We start from the raw sequence: 24681 nt of genomic DNA on the forward strand, positions 1-24681 counted from the left end.
GGCTCGGCCTGCGAGGGAGAGAGCGGCGGCGGGTGAGCGGGGCGGTGGGCGAGCGGGGCGCACGGACCCCTTTTGTCTCCTCGGGAAGGGCAGGGCGGGCAGGAGGAGCTGGAGAGGGGAGGGGGGCTGTGTGCCTGGGCTGGGGGAGTACAGCTGGGGTGTGTGTGGAGGGAGGGGGGACAGGTTGTGTAGGGTGTTTGGTCGAGGGGGGGGTGCCTGGGGCTGGGTGTTTTTGGGGCGGAGAGATGCGTTTGGGCGGTCAGTGGGGGCGTTGGGAACGTGTGCTCGGGCACGGGGGAGGGGGTGATGGGGGAGTCTTTAGGGTGTGTGGATTGTGGCCGGGGGCGTGCGTGGGGGCGTTTGGGGTGATGGGGGCGTTTGGGGTGACGGGGGGGGGGGGGGGCGTTCAGGTCCCCTGCGGCACGTTTGGGCAGTGGGCGTAGCCTTGTTTGGCAATGAATGGGGGGGTGCAGGGTGTGTGTCTGGGCCAGAGGTGGGGGAGTTTGGGGTGGGGGGTGGTCGGGCTATGAACGAGGATGCTTGCGGTGAAGCGCGCGCGGCGGAGCGGCGGACGGGGGTGTCTGGGCTGTGAAGGAGGATGGGGGTGCACGGGGGTGTCGGGCAGAGCTGGGTGCAGGACCGGGACCCCCCCCCACCCCCCCCCGGAGCCGGTGCGCACGGCGCAGAACGGAGCCCCCCGGCCCTCCGTGGCACTCACCGGGCGGGCGCGGCGGGCAGCCCCGCGCTTTGTCTCGGTGCCGGCAGCTTCGGGGATCAGGCGGGTGGCGGCGGCGGCAGCGGCGGCTCCTCCATGGCACCCCGGGCCCCGCGCGGCGCCCCCACCTCCGGGGCGGCGGCGGCGGGGACGGCGGCCGCCCGCAGGCTGCGGCGCCCCGCGCGGCCCGCTGCAGGCCCCGCACGGGGGGCGGGCGGAGGCGGGCGCGGGGGGAACCCGCCCCGCAGCCCCGCGGCGGGGCCGGGGGCAGCGCCGCTGCCGGGCGGGTATCCCACCCCACCGGCCACCCCCACCGCGAGGGGCCGGGCCGGGCGCTGCTGCGGCGGGAGCGGCACCGGCGGCTGGCTCGGGCGGTAAGGCAAACGGCCGGCCCGCCAGGCGTGTGTCCGTCCTGCATCCCCGTGTGCGCATCCCTCCGTGCACCAGCCCCTCCGTGCACGCATCCTTCCCTGCAGATCTTCCCCATACGAGCGGCGCTTCCAGGGTCGTGCCGCCTATTTTGCATTATGCCTGCACACAAATGAGCCCGTCTGTATTTACAGTTAATATAAACAAGGATAAAAGGGATGTAAGGAGGAGGAGGGGATGCCAATCCAGTTTTACAGTCGTCAAACTGAGCCATAGGGAAGTGAAGGTGCCTGCCTTGGGCCACCTAGGGAATTGGTGCCAGAGCTGGAAAGGAAAGACACAGCTCTCAAATTTCAGTTCAAAGCAGTTTCTAGCCATGAAACCCTATCCCCTTTAGTGCTAATGCAAGCTATTGCCTGCTACAGTGGTGTGTCAGGATTGACAAGGGGGGGGAACTATATGAACTGGAGCACACGAAGTTTCACCTGAACATGGGGAAAAAATTCTTTACTCTGAGGGTGACAGAACACTGGAACAGGCTGCCCAGGGAGTCTTCTTCCCTGGAGATATTCAAAACCCCCCTGGATGTGATCCTGTGGGACCTGCTCTAGACAAACCTGTTTCAGCAGCGGGGTTGGACTAGATGGTCTCCAGAGGTCCTTTCCAACCCCTGCCGGTCTGTGATTCTGTGATTCTGTGATTCTGTTGCTGGGTGTGGAGCTGTAGAGCATCTGTGCCACATAGTGGAGCAACTCTGATTTTGTCAGGCAGAGGACAATAGCAGCAAATGCACCATTAGCCACTATGTTATGACTTCAGTGCTGTTCAGCAATTTCTCTTTTAACCTCTACAGGCGCAGCTTAATCTGCTTTGCTTTAAAAGGAAGGACACGGCACTCACCAAAGGCCCAGAACAAGGTTACAGAGCAACAGAAGGACCCAAGAAATGCCTAGGGAGTCCTTGGGAGAAAGCTGAAGAGCTGCAGGTTGGTTGTGGTTTCATATTGCACAGGAGAAGACACTGAATCGTGCTTATCCCTGTGCTGATGAATGAACACAGTAGTGATGCAGTGAGTGGGCAAACTCCACCAATAAACCATATTGACTAATCTGATCTCATTCATTGATCATCATCACAGTCTGTAGGGGATGGTTATAAAGCTTAATAATTAGTTATGTGAAAAATCCTCAGGCCAGGGAACAGCTCTCTGCTGTCTGGAGGGCCCAACTCCCTGGCCGATGGGGCTAACCATTAATACTAGCTGCAGCACCGTAGCTGTCAAGCCATGGGTCTGTTTCCTCTTCATGAAAAATACTAAGCTGGTAAGTGTATATGCCAGGTAAGGTGTGGGCTTCTTGGGGCTTTTGGCAGGTTGCTGTTTCAGCGTCCAGTGGGGCTGTATTTGGGCCTTGATCTTTCAGGTTTCCTTGTGGATCTTTAGGAGTCCCATAAGTGGTCTCCCAAATGCAATTGGAAGGGGATTTATTGGGAGATTTTAGAAACAGCTGGATATGACTTTAGGAGATGTTAACACATGCTATCCAAACATGGAGTCATATCCCTGCCTCATCCAGACTAAAGGAGATTTGGGATGGGGCAGGAGAGATCTCTGGAAGACTTGAAGAGGATCACTGCTAGTGAGTCATTTTACCACTCACAATTATAAAACCTAATTCTCTGTCGGCTAGAAATGTCTAGAAATCTACATACTCAGGCAGAGCTGTGCTATAAGGTTACACTCCTTCTTTAATAAACATTTTCCATCTTTGCATTTCTGTTAATGATAGCAAGAGATGCAGGCAGTGGAAAATTGGGACTACAGGTGGTGGGGGTGGAAATATTTGTATCACTTCAACAAAATCTCTGTATGCTCTTCATTGTGTATGTATTAATTACTTTCTTCCCATCCAGCTTTAAAACTGCCCATACCTGGGGTTTTCCCTGCTCTCCTCATGGCGAGCTATTTCATAACCTACTATAGCTCATTTGTAACATGTTATTAGTTACTTTCAGCTTCTTTTTTTCCTCTCTGTGTTTTATCTTCTCTAGTAATTTGCCCTCCTTCCTCTGGGGTTTATGCCTTACAAATGTTTGTAAACTGTTTCCATATCCCCTCAGAGCCAAGGAAAACATACTGTCATTGCAAATCAATCCCCTGTAGTTGCACAATGAGCTATTGCCTTTCTTCTGACCTCCTCCCAGTGTGTCAGGCTCTCCCAGTAGCTGCTGCACTAAACTGAGCAGCGGGCTCCTGCCCAGCACTTCGCTCTGTGCTGCCTGGCACAGGATACCTGTGTGTACAGTCCTAATGACGGTGTGTTACCTTTCTCCTCTCTGATATCTCCTCATGTCCCCTTCTCTAATTTGCTAGCTCTCCTAACGTTTGCTCAACACAGTTTGACTTTCCAGAACTGTTCCCCCTCTGCCATGGAACATTTTAGTTGGTGCATACTTCCTCCTTGCTAAATAGCTTTTGTTTTCCACGTCAAATCCTGTCTCCATCCAGTTTGCAATTTCTACTCTCTTTTTCTCATGTTGTGTTTACACTGTTGTTGGGAGGACCTTGACCTACCTATTGTGTAGCTACTCCAGCTCTCAGCCTACTCCTGTTTAGACTCCTCCTGGTTTTGCATCAGAATACTCCTGCTCCTCCCTGAACCCTGGAGATAGGGGAAAGGTGGCAGCCTTGTGGAGGGGAGGGTAAGGAGCCCTCTGACACAGTTTAGGCTACAGGCTGCTGGTATCTCCCAGGCACAGCGTCCTTCTCTTTCTTGCTGCAGATGGAGCACAGGCACCCAGCTTCTTCCCGAGGGGCAGGAGGATGAGTGTGTCCCTTCCCTGTGTGGAGGCAGCTCCTGCGCCCCTCCGAGACACAGAAGATCCTCTCCAGCACGGCCTTCCTCTGTCAGCTGAATGATTTAAGTACTGTTTTAAAACTTTAATGAGGCACTCAGTCTGAGGTCTTACTGATCCCCATCCCCATGATACCCTTGGTCCCTTCCCTCTAGATAGCCCCTTGCCACATGCCATAATCCTTTGCTTGCACTCCTGCAGCCCGTCCACCTGAGTTATTTTGCAGCCTGCTCTGAGCTAATGCTGAACGTGAAGTCCCATGGAGAGTTTAGATGCCAGGCTTGCCTGGCAGCCAAGGTCTGAAACCCAGCATGCTGCAATGTTGGTGTAACAACCTGACAAAACCCAAAGTCCCCCTCTGGGAGATTCCAGTGTTGCCTTCTTCTGTGCTTTGCCTTTGGCTTTTGTCAGTCCCTGCTTCTGCTCTGCCCACAGCCTGCTTTTCCCTTCCTCTGCGGGCAGCAGGATGGGTGTTCGCGTTCCTCCTTCTGCTGCCACAAACTGCCTGCCTGGGAGATGCAAGCAAAGCCTTCCTCCTCCCCTGGGTGGCAGGCGCTTTTCTGCATCCCTCTGCCAGGCTGTTCCAGTGCACTGAGCACGCAGCACCCTGAGCCACTTCAAAGTAACTGCCCAAAGATGAGGCACCGTCCCCTCCGCTCACAGCCCAGAGGCTCTGCTTGCTGCTGTCATCTGTGGCTGGGCCTCAGCCACTTCTAGAGAAATGGAGCTTCTGGCTGGGGCACGTGTGCAGAGCAGGGAAGCAGAGAAGAGCTGGGGTGTGAGGAGGTAGCTGGAGATGGCGACATATGGCGGGGGGCAATGCAGGGGGCTACCAACAGAAGCAAAATGTTTGGGAGCCACTGGAGACAGACTTGCACTACAAATAACTATGTCTTTCGCTCTAATTTAAAGCCAGAGTCTAAGGCCAGCACATGAACTGTGCTGACAGTGAGTTGTTATTAGTGTTCACCTTGGTGGGTGACACTGTGGTGCCTGCTGTTTGGTGTCTCACCAAAAACACTTGGTCCTCAGCAACAAAAAGGTTTTGTTGGTCCCTGGCTGAAAGGATCTCCAGACAGTTGCTGCTCTCTGTATTAAGGACTGGCAGCAGTGTTGCTGCTTGGATGCTTTCTTGGGGTCACGCTGAACAGCTCTTTACTTGGCTTTGTGCAAGCCTGGCCCATCTGCCGTAATCTTTGTATTTGGGTAAACCTATGCAGTTACCAGGGCTGTCTGAAAAGATACGGTAGGCTGGCAGAGAAAATTTTGAAAACGAGGGAAAAAACCTTGTCACTGCATATTTCCATGGAAACAAGTATATATATATTATTTGCTTTGGAGGATGTTCTGTTGTCAGTGGTTATTTTTGGAGAAATTAGAGTACTGGCATATTTTGGCCCAAACCAAATCTGAGATGCGGTTGCTGAACGTCATGCACTCAGTTCTCCTGGTCAGGCTTGGTTTCTTACGGAGAGCTCATGGGTCGTGAGGGAGTTAGGGAGCCCTTGCACATGCTGAATCATGAAGGATAGATTTGGCCTTAGGGTCATACAGCAAACTTAAGATGAGGTAAGCAAATACATGAATCACTCAGAAATTAGCATGAGGACATCTTTGTTATGTGAGAGGTCAGAGTACACTGCTGGAGCAATCTCTGCAGGACTACCAACTACATCTCCATGAGCTACTATCCATATACAAATAGTGCAGTGACCCAGAATCATCTCTAATAAGCAAGTGCTATTGAGTATAAACTCAACAGGACGATTACAAGCTAACACTGGTTGCATTTTCAAGCTGAAACTGAAATGCAATTCCGTTCCATTCATTTACTTGAAAACTGTTGGTTTTGAGCAAATGATCAGTCTTGCATGCCGCTTCAGCTTCCAAGCTGTGCTATTTATTCTAGCACAGCCTGGAAATCACAACGTGAAGCTATTGAAGAACAGTGGGAGATGTGACATTGCTGGCGGTGCTCTTCAGGGGAAGTAAAATGCAAAGTGTAATCAAACAGAATAAACTGTTAGATTAAGACTGGAAATTTTAAATTATTTTAGTTTTAACTAATCTGTTTATGAGCTGAATAGTAAGAGATTCATTCTCTTCCTATATTATTTCTACCTTGACTATGACATGGATTTTATCAGTTAGGTATTTTTAGGAGAACTGCAAAAATCTCACATCATTCCTCCTTCCCCTATCAGAAGCCACACCAAAACATAGTTTTCCAGGGTATAATATTTAATATTCTGGTCTAAATATGAGCTGCTTTTCCATTCTTAGATTGTGCTTGGTCTTGCCTGATGGTGTTATGCCAGGGAGCTCGTAGACAGAAGGAAGAGATTCACTGTTTGCTTCTTCTCTCATCTGGGAGTGAAGCACAGCAGGGAGCATGGAGAGAGGTCAGGATTTGGAAGCTGGACCCTACCCTGCTTTGCTAGCCATACGCCTACGCTTACGGAGTGTAAAAGAGGTATATGGGGGTTTTGCACTCGGTCTGTGTTGATGTACTTTATGGCCTGAGGAGAAAGGCAAAGAAGTGTTAAGCCCGTGATGCCTGCCTCCCGAATTCAGGAGAACTGAAAGACAAATATCACACTCATGGAAGCAGAGGGATCACACACGGGCAGAGTTGCATCATGCACCCGCATTAGGCCAGTGATGCAGTAGCCCAGGGCTGAGATGCCCCTGCTGTTTTGACACTATTTAACAATAACCTGAGCTACCGAGTCTGCCTTGACTACAGCCAAAACCCCTTATGAAAAATTCTGCTTAATTACAGGTGAGTGTCTGCAGCTGAAGCCTACTACTCATAACGATAGGATTACATTTAAATTTCTCAAAATTATACCTTTATCTGTATGTTTAGACTTTGGAAGGCATAAACTCTATCATTCTTCTACAGCACGAGCTGGGATTCCCAATTTGTTAGGCATGAGAGAGCATCTGTCCTGAACCCCGGAGGCTGTACCAGTTCCAGTGCAGTTCAGATTCCATCATCTGATTCTCGTGTCATCAAAACCTCCCCAGGAAGGGAGACGGTTCTACCTGAGGAGTGAGAGACTGCAGCTGGAGACAGTACCAAAAAGATTTTTCTTTTCCATTGGGCTGATAGGTGGGAATAACGCCAGCTGGAAGACTGCTGGAAGGAAATCTTCATAACTCTGATAATATTTGCAATCAGTTTTTATGCCAGATGTTGCCTCAGAAAATATGAAAGTCAGCAGACAGTAGTTTTAATATGCAGCTTTGCAACTTGAAAAGGACTGAGTTTTTGTAGAAAGGAAAGAAAATTAAGATTTACTGCTTCCTTGTGGTGTACAGCGTCTCTGTATGTAGCCAAACAATGCGAAATCATGTGGAAAGAACAGATGGGAATCCAAGAAGTTAACAAATGTCCTATAACAAAACCCCACTGTGTAATAGACTTTTACAGCTACCCTTCATTTTGAAGAGTAAGTCAAGAGATGCCTGACTTTCTTATTTTAATTTTCAAAATTGACAATGAAAGAAGCTGAGAGTAAATCGGGCTGCTTTTCACAGGAGATCCTGGAACATGAAGGTTTTGTTGGAAAGAAAGAAGGGTTGAGGACAATGGATATTAGACAGGAACAGGTTCAGTTGTTTGCTTTGTCACCTTTTTACCTAAATAAATGCTATGAGTGGGTATCTTTGGGATCTGGGCCTCCCTCCTCCATCTGTAAAGAGGAATAATAGCACCTTCCCTAAGTGGTGCATAGCCAATGTGATAATGAAGCCGTATATTAAATATATTGGATAAATTTGGCAGCAGGAGGATCTCAAGATGGTTGGAAGGTAATTTAAATTAATCACAGGATTTCACAGTGAAGGAGATCTTGTCCTTCAGCCTCTTTGAAACAGAATTCCTCACACAAGCAAGAGGGGGTCCGCTGTACCTCTCCACTGTGGCACATAGGCAATGATACAGCTACTGTATCACTGAACAGATGCTAAAGGGGGCAGGATGGATATTTTCCCATAACAGTTTTGCAGAACTGGTGTTTCATACATGTATATAAGTCAGATTCTGCAGTTTCTCTGCTTATGCTAACAGTCTCGCTGGGCTCAGTAATTTGACTTTTGCCGTACCTTTTTTTCCTCCAACTCTAATGCTTTTTTGGCACAGCGTAGGGATGAGATTCATGAGATGGTGCTGAACAGGCTGGTACAGGTCCATGGCGCTGCAGAACACCATGGTGAGATACCCACGCAGGATGGCTGCTGTACAGCAGTGCCATGCCCAGGTGAATTGTTCTGCTGGGATTTGGGTGCAATTCTCTTGGACATGGGGTTGGTGCTGATTGCAGGGCAGCTCTGAGCCATCCATATGAAGCAAATGCTAAGAAGGCCAATGTGATCTTCTGGTAGAGATGAGGGAGTACCCCACCGGTTTGTGAGGTACCAAGGAGAACCTGTCCAGAACACTGTGTGTTATTCCCGTGTTAGGAAATCCTGCAGGCAGGGCTCTGGTGTTAAGAAAGATTAAATGACGTTTGAGACAGCAGGGCTAGTTGGGATGATCAGCGAACCAGTCAGCTAGCCTTAGGACAGGATGCTAGAAGTGCTTCGATCTTTGAGCCTGTAAGATGAAATTTGAGGCAGGATGTGGCAGACCTTTTAAAAATATGCAAGGGAGCAGGCAACTTGCTCAGCCAGCGCCTTTCATATATCCTGCATCTTGCTGTGCTAACCCAGGGGCATGTCACAGTCAACTTAAGAAATGCAGGCTCTGAAGAAAGCGCTGCTGTGAAAACCAGGGTGGTTTAGTTGTTGACTTCGACATGAGCAAGACCTACAGGAAACTCCCTTTTCCTTGCTCTGAAGATTTAGCCCTGAAGTGAAGTGGAATTAAAACCATTGTGCTGTGTGGCTTGAATCTAGCACAACTGGAGCAGAAGTCAATTTGCTGTATTTGAAAGAAAATTAATTAAGGCCTCATTTGTTTCCCTCAGAGACAAAAGCTCTGGGTACTTTCCAGGAGATGACTTTTTTTTTTTTTTTTTCCTGAGCTTCTTTGGTACAGGCCTATATGTACAGAACAAATGTTGTACAGCTTCAAGCCCCAAATCCCTATAAGCTCCAGGCTGTGAGCTGGGTCTTCTGGCTCCCATGACAGCATGACAGCCCCAGCGGCTGCTTCACAACTGCGTGTTGCATTTCAAGTCACAGAAAGGAAAATTATCTCAGCGCAGTGAATATTGATGGTGCTCTGAGGAGGGAAATGTCATGGCAGGGGTGATGCTTGTAGCCTGGTTTAGCCTCCCCTGTCCTTCAGCAGCAGGCTGCAGAGAGAGGAGGGCAAAAGGGATTTACTGGCGAGTGGCTCAGCATCATTCCCTCTGCTTCTGGAGTGCCCCAGCAGGGTGGGGGGTGGATGGTGTGCCAAGATTTCTGTTTTACTGTTGTTTTTCCGTGTTGCTTCAGTAGTCTTTTGGAGATGAGCTTCTCTATTTACATTTACTCTGAATATTAATAAATGAGTAATGCCCTGCTAAACATGAAAAATGCGTGTGGGTTCCAGTGTATGATCCTGGAAGTGTAACTGAGGGCTGGCAGAAGAGGAGATGTGTGCAGAAGGAAGTGGGAGAAAACAAAGCAAACCAGGAGAGGTAAACTGTGCAGGAGACTAATGGGCTGTGGGGATTTCAGGAGCACTTAAAAATTGATTTACTGCTGCAGAAATACCACTTCAAACTATTTGCCAATTAATAGGTCACGTAGGTATCAGCAAGAAGGCAAAGGAGCAAGAGTGTGTGTGGCTGTCATGTGGGAGATGCTGTTCACTAGAAACATGCCTGGCATGCTGCCGTCTCTGAGGAACAAAAGACACTTCTGGTGTGATGCCAGCTACCTGCTTTCCCACTGGAATCTGGACATGGGGTGTTGATAGAAGCAGCCAAAGGTGAGCCACTCTTCCTGCATCTTAATAGTAAGAATTTCAGAGCTGTCTTATTGAGGAGGACAGGTTTGTGAGGGAGCCCTCTGAATCCAAAAAGTCTAGTGACTGAGCTGGGTGCTGAAGGGTCTCTGTAGCAGCTTGTCCTTGGAGTGAAGCTGTCTCACTCTTTTTGGCTTGCTGGCTGGGCAGCTCTGTGGAGCAGGGAGCAAATGTCATGGAACAGGTGCAGCACTCCCTCCTTGTTTGCAGGAACACGTAGCACTGGGCAGGAGGACATCACACAGGGTGGCAACATTCCCAGGGCTCATGGGCAAGGGTGAGTTGTGTCACAGCCTTGAGGTAATGTTATCTCTTAGGCTATTTTTTTCTCTTCTGATAGTGCTTAGACTGTCACTTTTCCAGCCGAGCGCTACCATCAGGAATCATCTGTGACTTCTCTCTCAGAAGTGAAATTAATTGAAATTAACTTGAAATTGGGATCATGTTAGATATGTGGTGCCTGGACAGACATTGATAACCTCTAAAGTCCATCATGGGATGGAAGGGATGGACAGGTGTGTGCATGAGGGTAAAAGGTACCATTTGTTTTCACAAGGGTGTGAAGGGCTATCAGCAGTTTGAAGGAGAGGATAAGAATTTCATGGCTGGGATTAAAAAGATATTTCTTTTATCTGAATGATCCAGTGGCAGGTCTGGATTTGGAGGGCAGTAACTGTCCCTGTAGGGGTCTATCAAGTTGTGCAGAACAGTGTGCTTTTGCTGCACTAGGAGAGATGCTTTGTATTGCTGTAAAATGCAGCTTCTCCAGCCCAGCCTCCCCTGCCATTCCACCACTGTTGGTTTGCCAAGGGGACACTGGGGTGAAACACGGGGTGGGGTGCCCCACTGCCCCCATGCGTGGGCCGCCCTCTTCCCCTGGCCCTCTGCCAGCGAGTTGCAGCCTGACCAAATGCCCATCGGTGTCTCTGCCAGGAAGGAGCGTATTGATGGGCTAGGGCTCATGTGATAGTAATACTCCTTCTGTGGAATAAAAGCAACATCTGTAAATACTGGATAAGAAATTAATTGTTTAATCAGATGGGGTTGCACAAAATAAGTGTGCTTTGACCGTCTGGTGAAGTTTGGCAGCTTTCATGCTTTAAAATTTCTGCTACCCAAAATTAATGTTTTGATGAATCATTTTTCATTTCTATTTGAGCAATTCAAAAGCCTTTGAACATCAGGAAAGTTGTGCCAAAATACCGGGGTTGAGACCATAAGCTTTTCGCCTGGGGGAGAGGTGCTCTGGTGGTGGCAGCTCCTGATCTTCCTTTATTGACACGTGCAATAAAGGGAAAATATTTCACCTCCCTGTTCAGAACCTGGAGCCCAAAAAGAATTGAACCAGTAGGTCACAGGCACTGGGCTGTGAAGAGAGAAGTACCTGTTTTGGGGGCAATTGGTGGCATTTACTTCCTCTGAAGCTTCGGCTGTTGGCTAATGCTGGAAACAGGATATTGAATTAGACATATTGGTGGTCTGGTGCAGTATGGCAAATCCGATGTAGAAGGCATTAGGTAAGGTCTGTGCGATACTTTGGGCATGTAAGAGTCTGTAAATGCTGATTTCTGTGATTCCACAACAAACAAAAAAACCAAGCACAGTCACGTTAGTGTATCTGATGCCTCAAAGGAAGAGCGCAGTATTTTTTATTACAGCTTGATACAGCTATAAAGAGAAATATGTATGAATGAGAATTAAGGAAACAAAATATAGCATACCAATTAAAAAGTACCTCTAAGTAATTAAAAACCGTAACCGATTGAACCCAAAAATGTGAACCAGCCCCCAGTGAGAGGCCATTTTAGTGAGGATTTGCCAGGAGTTGCAATTTCTGTGTGCATTAATGCCACAAGTAGAGGGAGCAGCGTGGCACCCTCCTCACAGCTCTATTCTTTCAAATGTGTGTGGGTTTCCAAGCTTTACCTCCAGGTCCAGGGGAGCTGCACCAACGGGTCAAAACAGAGGAAAATGCAAAGATGGAAGGGACAGAGTGAAAATACTGGTCTGCGTCCAAGATTTCACAAAAAGAGCAGCAGTGTGAATCTGCAGGTTTGTGTGCAGCTCTAACTCCCACTCCCTTCCTGCTTTCAGGCATGTTTTGCAGTAGTTTTGCAGTAGTTTTGCACCGCGGCAGCTGCCGGTTGCGGTGAGGCTCCCGCTGCTTCGCCATGTAGTTTTTTCCTGCTTTTTGGTTTTGAAATGCTTACAAGGGGTGTATTCATGGGGAATGTTTTGTCACATACCGTATTCATCTCCTACATCCAATCAAGTGATGGTAAGCCATTTCTATAGCCTATTACGGGCTTTTACTGGGAACAATCACTGTGCTATTGCAGAAAAACAGGAAAAGTAAACTTCCCTCCACCTTTCCAGTAGAGCTACATACGCTTCCCCCTGCCCCATATAAGAGGGAGAACAGCTCACTCTCCATAGCAAAAAATGAATAATGTAGCAGATTTATACAAGGTAAGTGTTAATTCAAGGAAGAGAAAGGAAAGCAAAGATTCCCTGCATGGACTGTTGAATACAGAAGTGATGTCTTGGGAGAGGCTGCAAATAGCCGACAAAGAGAGAGGAGGTGGCAAGAAGGTGTAGAACTTCTCCCTACTCCTGCAAGCACAAAACCCCAGTGAGTGTTCTCTCCTCCTCCAGCAATGGCTCAGCTTGGACCTTCCAGCCAGCAACCTCTCTCTGCTGGTGCTGCACAGCAGGGTGGAGCCAGGTGCGGCTTGTGTTTCCACAGGCCTGCCGCCAGCAGGGTACAGCTGGGAGGGGAGCCAAAGGGGCTGCCAGCAGGCAAGCTAGGGAGACAGGGCAAGAAACTGGCTGGGAGATGGACATCTGCTGAAATAGCAACTGCTGAGGGGGTCTCAGCATGGCTTCTGTGCCGCTGCGGGGTATTCACAGTGACATGCCAATGGCTGAGCCTCTTGCCTGCCCAAGTTCTGGTATGATTCACAGCCACAGCAAAGGCAATGGGCATCTCTCAAGCTTTGACAGGCTGCAGAAGTGAGCCTGTGCAAAGCTCATGAAGTTCAACAAGGCCAAGTGCAAGGTCCTGCACCTGGGTCAGGGCAATCCCAGGCCCAGATACAGGCGGGGCAATGAGTGGATCGAGAGCAGCCCTGGGGAGAAGGACTTGGGGGTGCTGGTGGATGAAAGACTGAATACGAGCCAGCAATGTGCGCTTGCAGCCCAGAGAGCCAATTGCATCCTGGGCTGCATTAAGAGAATCGTGGCCAGCAGGCTGAGGGAGGGGATTCTCCCCCTCTACTCTGCTCTGGTGAGACCCCAGCATTCAGCTCTGGGGCCCCCAGCATGAGAAAGACATGGACCTGTTGGAGCAGGTCCAGAGGAGGGCCATGAAGATGATTGGGGGCTGGAGCACCTCCCCTGTGAGGACAGGCTGAAAGAGTCGGGATTGTTCAGCCTGGAGAAGAGAAGGCTCCGGGGAGACCGTACAGTGGCCTTCTAGTGCTTAAAGGGGGGCTACAGGAAAGGTGGGGAGGGACTTTTGATCAGGGAGGGCAGTGATAGGACGAAGGGTAACGGTTTCAAACTGAAGGAGGGGAGATTGAGATCAGATACTAGGAAGAAGTTCCTCACTGTGAGGCTGGTGAGACACTGGCACAGGTTGCCCGGAGAAGCTGTGGCTGCCCCCTCCCCGGCAGTGTTCAAGGTCAGGTTGGATGGGGCTTTGAGCAACCTGGTCTGGTGGAAGGTGTCCCTGCCCATGGCAGGGGGATGGAACTGGATGACCTTTAAGGTCCCTTCCAACCCAAACCATTCTGTGATGTCTCTGTGAGATAATCCCCTCGGCCCCGGAATAAAGGGTTGAAAACGGAAGGAAACGACGTGGATTTCGCAGCAGCGCGTGCCGCCCCCGCTCCAGGAGAAGAGCAGGAGAAGGCCGGAGGGGGCTCCCGCTCCGTTCACAGCCGTTGTTCCCAGGTGCCGGGCCGTGAGCGAGCGCCACATGTCCGCGGGAGGGGGTTCGCAGCCTCCCCGCAGACTCCAACCGCGGCAGCTGCCGGTTGCGGTGAGGCTCCCGCTGCTTCGCCTCAGCTCGCCCACCAGAAGCGCCAGCTGCCCGTCGCCCGGCGAGCTCCCGCCCCGCTCCCCCTCCCCCCGCCACTGCAACCCCGCGCAGCGAGCGGGACGGCGGCGCCCCGCCGCGCCCCCCACCGACCGCGCCGCGCCACCGGCGGCCGCCACTCGGTCCCTTTAAGGCCCGCCCCGCCCCGGGTGTCCCGGCCGGCGGGGCGGGGCGGGGCGGAGCCTGGCGGGCGGCGGCGGCGGCCGGGGCGTTGGGCGGGCGAGACGCCGGGGCGGCCGGGGCGCGCGGCCGCCGACCTTCAGCCCCACCACTGCGGCACCGCCGCCCCGCCGCCCCTCCGCCGCGCACCGCGCCGCCCGCCCGCCGCCAAGCCGCCCGGTGAGCCGTCGCGGGGGAGGGTGTGCAGCCCGCTCCGGGGGGCGGGGAGGGCGGCTGCGCCGCTGATAGGGGCCGCCCGGGCTCCGCCGGTGCGCGGGACGGGGTAGCGGCCTGGCTCCGGCGGGGCGCAGGGCCGGGCCTGCCGGCGGTGGCGGCGAGGAACGTGCCGCCCACATGGGCAGGCGCCGGCTGAGGCGGAAGGTCTCGGCGGCGCTTCCCCGGGAGCGGGGCGGAGCGGCCCTCGCGGGGAGAGAGGGAGAGTCCCGCCTGGCTGCCGGCCCCCGCACGCGTGGCCGGGGCGGTTGCGTAACGTCCCCTCTGGTACCTGCGGCCCCCTCGTGTGACAGCGGAGCGTGGTCGGTGAGGGCCGAGAGAGGTGGGTTTTCCCGCGGGTCTGCGGTCTTGGGTGTACTTAGGCTTGCGGATCCATCCTCTCGGTGTGGGGTGAAGCTCTAGGATTTAAAGCCTCCGAGTGTAACAGCCGCAGGGTGTTCGTTGCTCCCTTCTGGTCTTACCTTTAGCAGGGGGACACAGAAGAACTGTTGTCCGAGATGAAGGTATTGGCGAAGGCGCTGCTGTAACGTGATGTAACATGAGAAATTTTGCGTTCATCAGGGCTTCAGCTCTGCTGTTTATTTATGGTGCCTAAACAGTGCCTAGAGGTGAGAGCTTCCCCAGCAGCTGCCCTTACACGTGTGCAGCGCTTAGGCTGAGCCTGTACAGGTGTGTAACAAATCTTACCGTAAATACACTGGAGGGCCTGGAATTCAAAAATAGCCATGCTGGGCTTTTGGGAAGTGAAAGGCGGTAGCTGTTTTAAGTATCCCTAAAATTGAGTAAAAGCTGAAAAGATGTAAATATATCATAATAAATAGTTCTCATTTGTAATACACTTGCTCAGTGCAAACAGTGACACGTTTTTTTCATCTTCCTAGTGTTCTTTTAAAGTGATTAATGCAAATATGGTGGTTTCAAGTGGGCTTATTCTCAAGGAGGTTATGTTATTCTTGGGAATGGACGTGATCTCAGTGTAGTTACAGTAACACAGACTTTGTTGGGTGGCAGGAAGTGAGAGGAAGTAAACATATAGAGTAAAAATATCCTGAAGTTGTCTTTGGAATGGTTGAGAGCTGAACTGAGCTGATGGGTTGAGAGGATTTTGCACTTGTCTGGTTGCGCTTCCTAGTGGCTTTTTGTGCGTGTTCCCATAAATACTATTATGTAATGGTGCTTCTCTTGGCAGGAGTTTATAGTCACCGTAATTCCTGAGGTTTCTGGAGTAATGCAGCTTGTTCAGGAGAGTCCTGGTGAGGACAATGGGAAGAAAAGTTCTTAAGAGGAGGTTTTAACCTCTTTAATTTTTCGTGCAGTAGGACTGAGCTCAAGACATCTGTATCTCTTCCACAGTATTTTTACTGTCCTCTGTTTGTTGTTCAGCTTGTCTTTCTCTTTTCCTAGGCTGCGCTATAGATATCGGGCACCAGCTTGCCACTTGCATCCTGCGTCAGAGCTGGAAAGGCATTGCCTCTCTTCTTTAATAATAACAATTTTATACTTATCTTTTTTTTTTTTCTTTTCCCCTCTGAACAGAAGCAGAAGTGATACAGTTATTTTCAGAGCACTTAACTGTTGCTTAGAAAAAATACTTGAGATAATGGAGAAAGGGGACTCTCCCCAGTCTGCATCTCTAGTTAGAACTTGTCTGTATACATCAAAGGGAGGCAAAACGCCTAAGCAGAGAGAGAATTTGCATATTAAATGCCAGTGCTCTAAGGATCAGTGCTTTTGTGTCTGCAGTTTATAATTGATTTCATCCGCTGCCTCCTCTTCAGGTGTCTGTCATAAACCTGTTTGCAAGTCTGTCTCCTTCTTTTTGTGCCACGCTATTTTTTCAGGGGTATATTTCTACGCAGAGAGAATAATTCTTTCCAGTATTGTAATCTGGTGGCCAGTTGTGTCACTGACGGTTTTACAGATCATGCTTTTCTCTTTTTATAACTTACATGTTGTTTCTGGTAGTGATTCTGATAGCGTAACTTGGAGAAGAAAACTTTTTTTTTCTTCTTTGGAGTTTCATCTGCCCTCTTAAATTGGCTTGTCCTCTTATGTAAATGAGTGTTTTATGGACCACTAGAGAAGAGAGTGCTGGCTGAAAGTGGGAAGGTACCTTTCTTTAAGGGGCCACGGAGATAAAGGAAATATGCCTGAAAGACCTGCAACCTAATCTAACTAGCTTTTAAAATCAAAGATGATTGTTACCACTTTATGGTGTTGCACCTCATTGTAGGGCAGAGTAGCACATGATGAGGGAGCCATAACCTCCTATTAGATAGGTTGTTGTCAAAACCCACGTGCCCTCATGTTCCTTCTTTAAAGGTTTTTTTTTAATATGCAAATGCTTCAGTGAAGTCCGGGTCTGGGAAAGTACTGATCTGGAGGCTGAAATTTCCCAACCACAGTATTACTGTAGCAGGGACGTCTGTTCTCTCACCTTCTCATGCTTGTCATGCAAATTGACCACCTGTGGTCTTCGAGGAGGACCCAGCGTCCTTGAGTTGTTCAGTGCACCGCCTCTGCTGAAGCAGTTTCCAGACAGTTATTAGCAGAGTTTATATTTAGTGCAGCATGTGAAGGTGGACTGAAATGGCCGCTTGAGCTCACGAGCTGTCTGGGGAGTCAGTGAGCAATGGTTACTGAAGTCACTAAATGTGTCCTGCCTGTTTTCAGCTCTTATTCCTGCCTGTTTCGGCTCTCTTTAAGAGCAGACAGCAGTAGTCTTAACCTCAGACCCTTAGCTTTGCAACCTCTTAGCTGCAGACTTAGGTATCTGTGTCTGCGGCTGTTCCTGTTGCATCACTTCTGCTTTTTATCTTGCTCACACCACAGCCCTCTACTGCTGTACCGCCCAAATACTGCTTTTGCTTGATCTGCTTTCATGAGAAAACAGATGTGAGCTGCTGGCCTCTGTCAGTCCAGGAAGGTTTGATGCTGTGCCCGGAGTCTGTGTCAGGCCACTGCTGTCTTTTTTGGCCTTTGGAAAGTTGCATCTCCTCTTGCTAACCAGAGATCTTCCTGGAGAAGCCCACTGCCTGTCGATTCCTGCATGAAAGGTCAGTGGGCTTGGAAGTCTTGCTCCAGCGTTTCCCAGTCTGTGTCCTGTTCTGCACTCTGCCTGGCACAAGGACTCCCCGCAGCTCCCCTGCTCTCTGAGCTGCTTGTCGGTTGCTATAACCAGCTGATCAGGCTTAGCTGGGAGAGAGGCGATCTTTTGATGGCGGGGCTGGGCCTGCTTGCCTGAAAGGCTCAGGGTGGGGGGAAAGAGAGGCAGCAGGGATTCAATTCTGCTGTAGGAGTGTGTAAATAGAACCACAAAGGCGTTTCCTGGAGCAGAAAAGGGAAAACTTAATCCATACATCGCAAAGATGCTTGGTCATAATGTGGTATTGGTTAAAGTAGATTTCTCTTGCCAGAAATACAGTAGTCTTGTAATTATGTTTATCTAGCTGTCACGGCAAATGTCATGTCTTTAGAAATGCCATCATACGTGCTTAATCTCTGTTATGAAGCTATTCTGGGTACAAATGGAATTACTTCAGATGTAATAATTTAACCCCCAGCACAGAGAGCAGAAGTTAGGACAGGTAGATGACTTCAGTGAAGCACTTTCTGTCTTTGCAAGTCCTTCTGTGTAAGTCATCCAGCTTTACTGTTCTGTGGTTATGCAGGCAGTATTTTTCTTGACTCTGCTACCAGGCTCGCTTGAGCAGCACAAAAATTGATTTTACGTTTAACCAGTGGAAATGCTTCCTATACATTTCAGGAAGCGAGCTTTTGTATGTAGCAAGAAATATTTTCACCAGCTGATCATATGCTGGTTGTTCTGTTACTGAGTAGTGGCAACTAGTGCTCTCTCAGGAAGCTTAGTGTGCTTGCACAGCTTACTTTGTGATGCAGTCTGCAAATGGTATTTTCAGACTGAGCCTAGTGATGCTAATAAGAGACCAGTGGAAGCCTGGCCTGTTGTTTGCTCGCTTATTTATTTTAAACTGATAATATTTGTGGTAATTCAAGACAGTTTATTGAGGAACCTATCGCTGTCGAAGAGCTGCAGGGCCAGAAGTTAGAGATATAAAACCCCTACCTCTTTCCCACCCCCTCAGTTGTCCTCTTGCCCCAGCTTCTGGTTTTCTCTGCCTGCGTGTTTAACAGCAGCAGGCTCTGAAAGCAGAGCTTACGCTGGGAATGTTCTCCACAGTGCAGAGGGTTGATGGGTCTTGTAGCTCTGGTGGTTCCCCGAGGGGAACTGCTGTCCTGGCAGCCAGCCCACCCAGCAGTAAATTTGCTTCCTGGTATAAGTGAGTGTTAAGTGGAATGGGTTGGTCATCACCTCTGCAGCAGTAACCTTGTAGGCAAGGTAAGGTACAGCTTTTGCAGCTGCTAGAGCAGGGTAAAGGGAAACCAACTTCTGGAAGCACTTTGAGGTGGAGAATGAGACACTGCATCGTATCTATGCTATAGACTAGAATGGCTTTCAGTCCAGCGGTGTAAACTTGCTTGCTGTAGGAATTACTTCCTTGTAGAGGCTTGAACTTTGCTAGGTTGAACTGTGCACCGTTTTAACCTCATGCCTAGAAGTGGACCAGTTTCAATACTCTGTCTCTCTGTCCATGGCTTCCTTAGCTTATACTTTAAAAGCTCTGGAACCGTTTTGAAAACTTTAAAGCTGTTTACGTTTTCCCTCAACTCATTTTCCTCTGTGTTTGTAATTAAATGTCGCTGTGGTTTGCTGCTGTTCCTGTTTTTCCCATGCATTGGTTTAATAGGGTTTTGTAATAAAGTGAGTGGGGATTGAAAGAATCACTGATCAAAACCGAATTTGCATCTTGTTTGAGAATGAAGATAGGTAAGTTATGTTGGTGTATTGGATCTCTTTCTGCAGGACTCTTAAGGGAGCCTGAGTTTTAAGAAGGAAATCCTGTTGATACATCAGTCTTTAAAACAAAACAAGACAAACCCCACGAACACACACCCCCCCCACCCCCCAAAAAAAACCCCCACAACAAACCAAACAAAAAACCACCCCAAACCCTGAATTTTTGTAAGGGAGCTTGAGTGTGTTGTTCTTACACTATATAAAAATACAGATCTTTCAACAACTAAACTTGCAACTTGATTTTTCAACAGTGTTAAAGGCAGCTGACTTTGAAAGGAGCTGTAATATAGATTAGTGAAAGGGTTGAATGTCTCTGACCTGTTTAAGGTGTTTGTGTTTTTTTTTTTTCTTCTTGGTAAATAACTTCTGGAAAGTCTTCAAGGGGTGGATATTGAAGCAGCCCACACTAATACAATTATATTGTGGGATGTGCCAGAATCTCCTGTGGGTATTGGAGCTCACTTTGTGCTGGTCATTCTTACAAGACATTTTGTTAGACCTAGTATGGTGCTCTAATGTTAATTAAAACTTTAAATGAGGCGTGGGAGGAAGGTAAAGATGCATACTGGGTCTGTATTGCTCTCTAACGAGCCAAAAGGCAAAAGAAAACTGATGTGCCGTGAAGAAGACGTAACAGTAATTTACCCTTTTCTGCTGCGGGGGGATTTATTATATTTGAAAGCTAAGACAGAAACTGTCCCCAAAATAGCCTGTATAGGTTATCCTTCTGTGTTGGTGTGCAGCCTGAGAGAGAATCCCTTCTGTGCCAAAACACCAGCCCAGAAGGGCAATTGACATCTCTGCTTTTGCGATTGACATCTCTGCTTTTGCGATTGACATCTCTGCTTTTGCGATTGACATCTCTGCTTTTGCGATTGACATCTCTGCTTTTGCGATTGACATCTCTGCTTTTCAAGAGAAGTGCCAAAATTGCAGAGCATTGCTCAAAGGGTAAGAAAGTGTCACTTCTCCATCTGCTGCCGCATATGCCACTGGTGGCCCAGTGGCCGTATGTGGGATCATCCTGAAAGCTTTAAACCCAGCTCCTGTACAAGAGCCTCTCACTGCTTTTGAAAGTGCAAAAAGGACGCCCTGCTTGCTTCAGGAGAGGGAAGCTCCTGTTTCCCCCTGAGGAAAATCTAGTAGTACATCTAGAGCATTATTGCAAAAAGCTGTGTGATCCTGAAATGCTGCAAACTGGTTCTGTGATGTGCAACAAAAATGTGCTGGAGACTCATTGCAGGCTTTGCCCTGGCTTTGTGAGCAGAGACTATAAAACCGTACAAGCCTGCTAACAGAGATCCATTAAAAATCCCATGGGTATGGGGAGCAGGGTTGTATGATCAGGGGTTGTGTCTTTTGGTAGGTGTATGATTATTTAAGTTGAACAAGAGACATGAAGAGGAGTTTGCTAGGTTTACTTTTAATTTCAATAGCTGTGAGAACCTCCATCTCAAATCTGTTTCTGGTTTCCTGTCTTGCAGGGCTTGCATGCTTCTGCGTCTGGAAAAGCTGACATTTAAATGTGACAGTGGAATGTGTAACAACAAAGGAGATTTTTAGACAGGCTAGACAAAAATACTTTTCAGCTGCACAGCTTTTACTTTCACTTTTGGATGACCAGTTTGCCAGTTCCCAGTTGGTTACTGTCTTTCCGAAGTGGAGAAAGTTACCTTATTAATAACCATCTTTTAAAGTCTTGGCATTTTTAGTGTTAATGCAGAATAAAAAGGGTGTATGGGGGGCATAAGAGACAATAAGACATACCCATGTTTTTTTGGCACCATAGAAATAAAATTTCCTTTCTTCTATGCTTGTTTGGGAAGTATGCAGTATTTGTGATGGCTAGATTTTGTTTGTAGATGTGTATGTGTGTATCTGGTGGCTGGACTTGATGCAGTTCTAACCTGTGTATTTCAGGTAACTTCTCAGAAGTTTGTCCCATTTAAAAGGAAAAAAAATTAACAAAGCTTTGAGTGCTGCTGAAAAGCATTTCAGTAACACTCTGCTATGCCTGAAACTGTGATCTGTTCTCTTACACTTGAGATATTTAAATAGAGTGTGTGAGGATAGTTTCAATTATTCTTTCATTTTGAGTAACTTGTGCAATATGTCTTAAACCCAGGTCTGAATTTTGTAGGTAATGTGTAGCTTCAGGGCTGTGTCCTAAAAACATAATAAAGCTGCTTTTACCCCTCAGCCTTCCTGCTTGTTTATGTGACAGAGTGCCATTCTTGTCTCCTATGTACTCATAGCTAATATGTGCTTTTTTTTTTGCATTCCCGTTGTCACCGAATCATCACTTTAATCATTCTAACTTGACAACCATTGTATGCCAGCTTGTGTCAACACCAGGTAAGATGAAAGCTAATGCTATTACTTTATTTTTCCTGACTCTTTGCCTTTTAAACCTGCATTTTGTCCAAATGCCATGACTTTTCTGTAGACTAGAGTCGGAATGTGCTGCCTTCCATGCTCTCCCTCTGCAGCGAGACAGCTGCTGGCTGTTAGCATTACTTGCTGTTTCGATAGCTAGTGTTCTGAAGTGTTCTCAGGGTCTGACTTATTTGTAGCCATGTCTTAGCCTTTTTCCTGACACTTCTGCTCACCTGGTTTTTGTGGTGTTCAGATACCACAAGCTGTTTTTTTTTTTTTTCCTTGTATTCTTCACTCCCTGGTTTTGCTGTAGAATCTGTTGAACTCCTGCCTTCCAGCGTTGAGCACACATGTTAAGCCACCTGTACTATCTGACCTTTTCTCATGAACAGAAAATTGTTTTTGTTTTGTTTTGATTTTTTTTCCCATACCTGCTCCCAAATGTTACCCTTGAAAACCTATCACAGAAGTATCTTACTTGTGTGTATTATGTTTTAGGGCTAATAAACCATCTGGATATGTCTTTCAGAGGACTAAACATAAAGCTGTTTTTTGGACCTCACCCTTCTATTCCGCTCTAGAGAAGGGATGTAGATTGGCAGGTGGGGGGCTGGGGGGGTGGGGGTGGGTGGTAGGCGGGAAGGGGGAGGAAGTCCTCTAATCCTTTCAACAAGGTTATTATCCAGTGCTCTAGGGGAGTCCTAGTGCTGACGAACTAACGTGAGCCTTTGTTCTGATGCTAATCAGAATAGGGATAATTCCTCCGACTTCCCCGCTTCCCCTCGGATTCCTCCAGCAGCGATAAGGCATTAAGCTCCTTTGCTACCACTCTTCTTGCTGTGCCGGCCTGTTGTCCTTGTTCCCTGCATCTGCCACCTTGAGTGCCAAGGCTTGAGTTTTGAGGAGGTCTCGTTAGGAGTGCTCATTTAAATCTTTTTTGGGTGTTCCTGGGTGGTACTTGTACAGTTCGGTTAAATAGTGCGTGTGTGTTTACCATTAAATAAAAACATAACTTTTTGTTGATGCAAGACACATTGGACTTGAATATAGTGGCGTTGTTTCTTACATGTTGGGACATGTAACTGAAAGAATGCAAGTCTGCATGTAGCTGGAACTTAGAAGGTGTTTTTCCTTGTCTCTTCTTTCCTCCTTCCTTGGCAGGAGCAAACAAATACTGTTTCTCAAATGCTTTTAAATACTCTTACGAGACTAACTTCTAATCACTAGTCCAAAGAGCTCTGTAAGTTTTCTAGGATGAATGTGTATGCAAGCTATATATTGTTTTGGTTTATGCTAATGATCTACTCCTAGTCTAAAACCAAAACTGCACAGCAGTAGAGAGAAGAGCTTGAAACCTATGTATATAATAAAATACGACTTTGTGTATAATACAAAAAATAGTCCATTGAAACAGTGTCTCTTCACTAAATCTTGTGTGGCTGCGGGTAAGGGCAGGGGGGTGGCGGTGAAGATACTGGTTAGGTCTGATGTGAAATGATCGCATTGAATAAAGCTGTTAAAAACGTCTTGCAGATCAAGAAGGGAAGAGAAGTGTACTTAGCCTCTTCAGCCTTGCCTTGAGAGTATGAAGCTGATGGAGAAGCTCATCCTGTGCTTCTAAAAGCAGGTCTCCTAGTATAGCTGTTCGGTTTGTGATAGTGGGTTCTCCGAGGATAGAGCATGGCAATCCTCCATGGATAATCTGTCCTGAATCTGGCTGAGCTGGCCTTCTGGTGAATTTGTGAGGGAGTTTGCTGTCTTTCACTAGGGACTGTTCTCTCTGCAGGATGATTTGAGACCCTCTTTAGTATCAGTACAAAATAGAGGGATAGGAGGGATTTAGGCGAGTTTGGGATCTTCCCTAGAAGACAGAGATTGACTGAGTGTGTCTGCACAGCTAGCATTTGCATACCAGTGCAATGCTCTTGTACTGTTTTGTTTTGATGGAGGGTGTTTTTTTCCTAATGCAGAATCAGAAAAGGCCTACAGTGACAGTATGAAAATCTGATCTCTTTGTAAATGGCACAATTTTTGGCTATGTAGACATAATGTCTAGGTAAACTGAGCTCAAAAAGTGTGCAAAAAGGTATTGAGGCAGAGGGAGAAAGGCTCCATCAGAGGATGCCCATCTGAGGAGACTGATTTAAAGTGTTTTCTGCAAGTGACTCTGCACAGGTGGCGAGCGTGTGTAACAAGGGTAGTCCAGTGTGGCTCTTCAGTGTGAACCTGTGTGGGAGCATTAGCTGTGGGAAGGGGTTTATCAGCACTTCCAAACAGCAGCTGTTTTTTAAGGTTGATTCTGTTGTCAATATCCTGAAGAGACATCACCGACAGATGTGGTGTGACACGTTGTATGTGGGTAAAGTTATGGGCTAAGCATAACTGCCTTTGCCTAGCACTATTAACCAGACAGTTGTTAAATCTCAGGAAGTGCTCATTTTCAGGGAAGTAATTGCTTTTATGACCTGAAAATAAAAACTGGAAGGCGTATGTGGTGCTGGTTTTAGCTGTTCTTTACTCTTGACTGGCATATGCAGGGCATTTCCTGCAAATAAGTGCCCTGTACTTAGTTATTCATATTCTGTCATTTTTCAACATTCTGCCTGTCTTTTATGATTATCCTAAAATGGTGTATGTGTGAGAGAAAGATTGCAGACAAGTTGCAGTACAGAACATGGAGTTCCTCTCCCCCATTATTTTTATCCTGTGAAGTGAGAACAGAAGGAGGATGGCAGAAGAATTTCTGCACAGCTCCTGTGCAAAGCTTCCCATAGACCTGGAATGCTCTCTAACCTGCGCTTTCTTGTCTGTTCCTGCCTTGTGTGCTTGAACCATTTGTAATGTGGAAACCCTGGAACCCAAGTGCTGGTAACAGTGGTGTCCGTTGTGTGGTTGGCCAGCGTTCACCTGCATCCTTTCATACATATTTGGGTTTCTCCTTTGTATATATTTTGACTTGGTTTTTTTTTTTTTTTGGTTTTGTCCAGATTAGTATTTCCTTTTCAAGTGGTGTGCTGTAGCATGAACTCCAGGGGCAT

General features: G+C 48.1%; 1 protein-coding gene across 1 annotated transcript in view; it reads left to right on the top strand.

The window, feature by feature from the left end:
• The first annotated feature begins 21604 nt into the window (after window positions 1-21604).
• Window positions 21605-24681, top strand: part of SUSD6 (sushi domain containing 6) — an 80143-nt gene continuing 77066 nt past the window's right edge. The window contains exon 1 of the mRNA XM_086462825.1: window positions 21605-21622. The gene's annotated coding sequence lies outside the window, so the exon portion shown is untranslated. The remainder of the gene's footprint in view (window positions 21623-24681) is intronic.

This window comes from Leptosomus discolor, chromosome 3, assembly GCF_034619465.1.
Source record: "Leptosomus discolor isolate bLepDis1 chromosome 3, bLepDis1.hap2, whole genome shotgun sequence".
Lineage (NCBI taxonomy): Eukaryota > Metazoa > Chordata > Aves > Leptosomiformes > Leptosomidae > Leptosomus > Leptosomus discolor.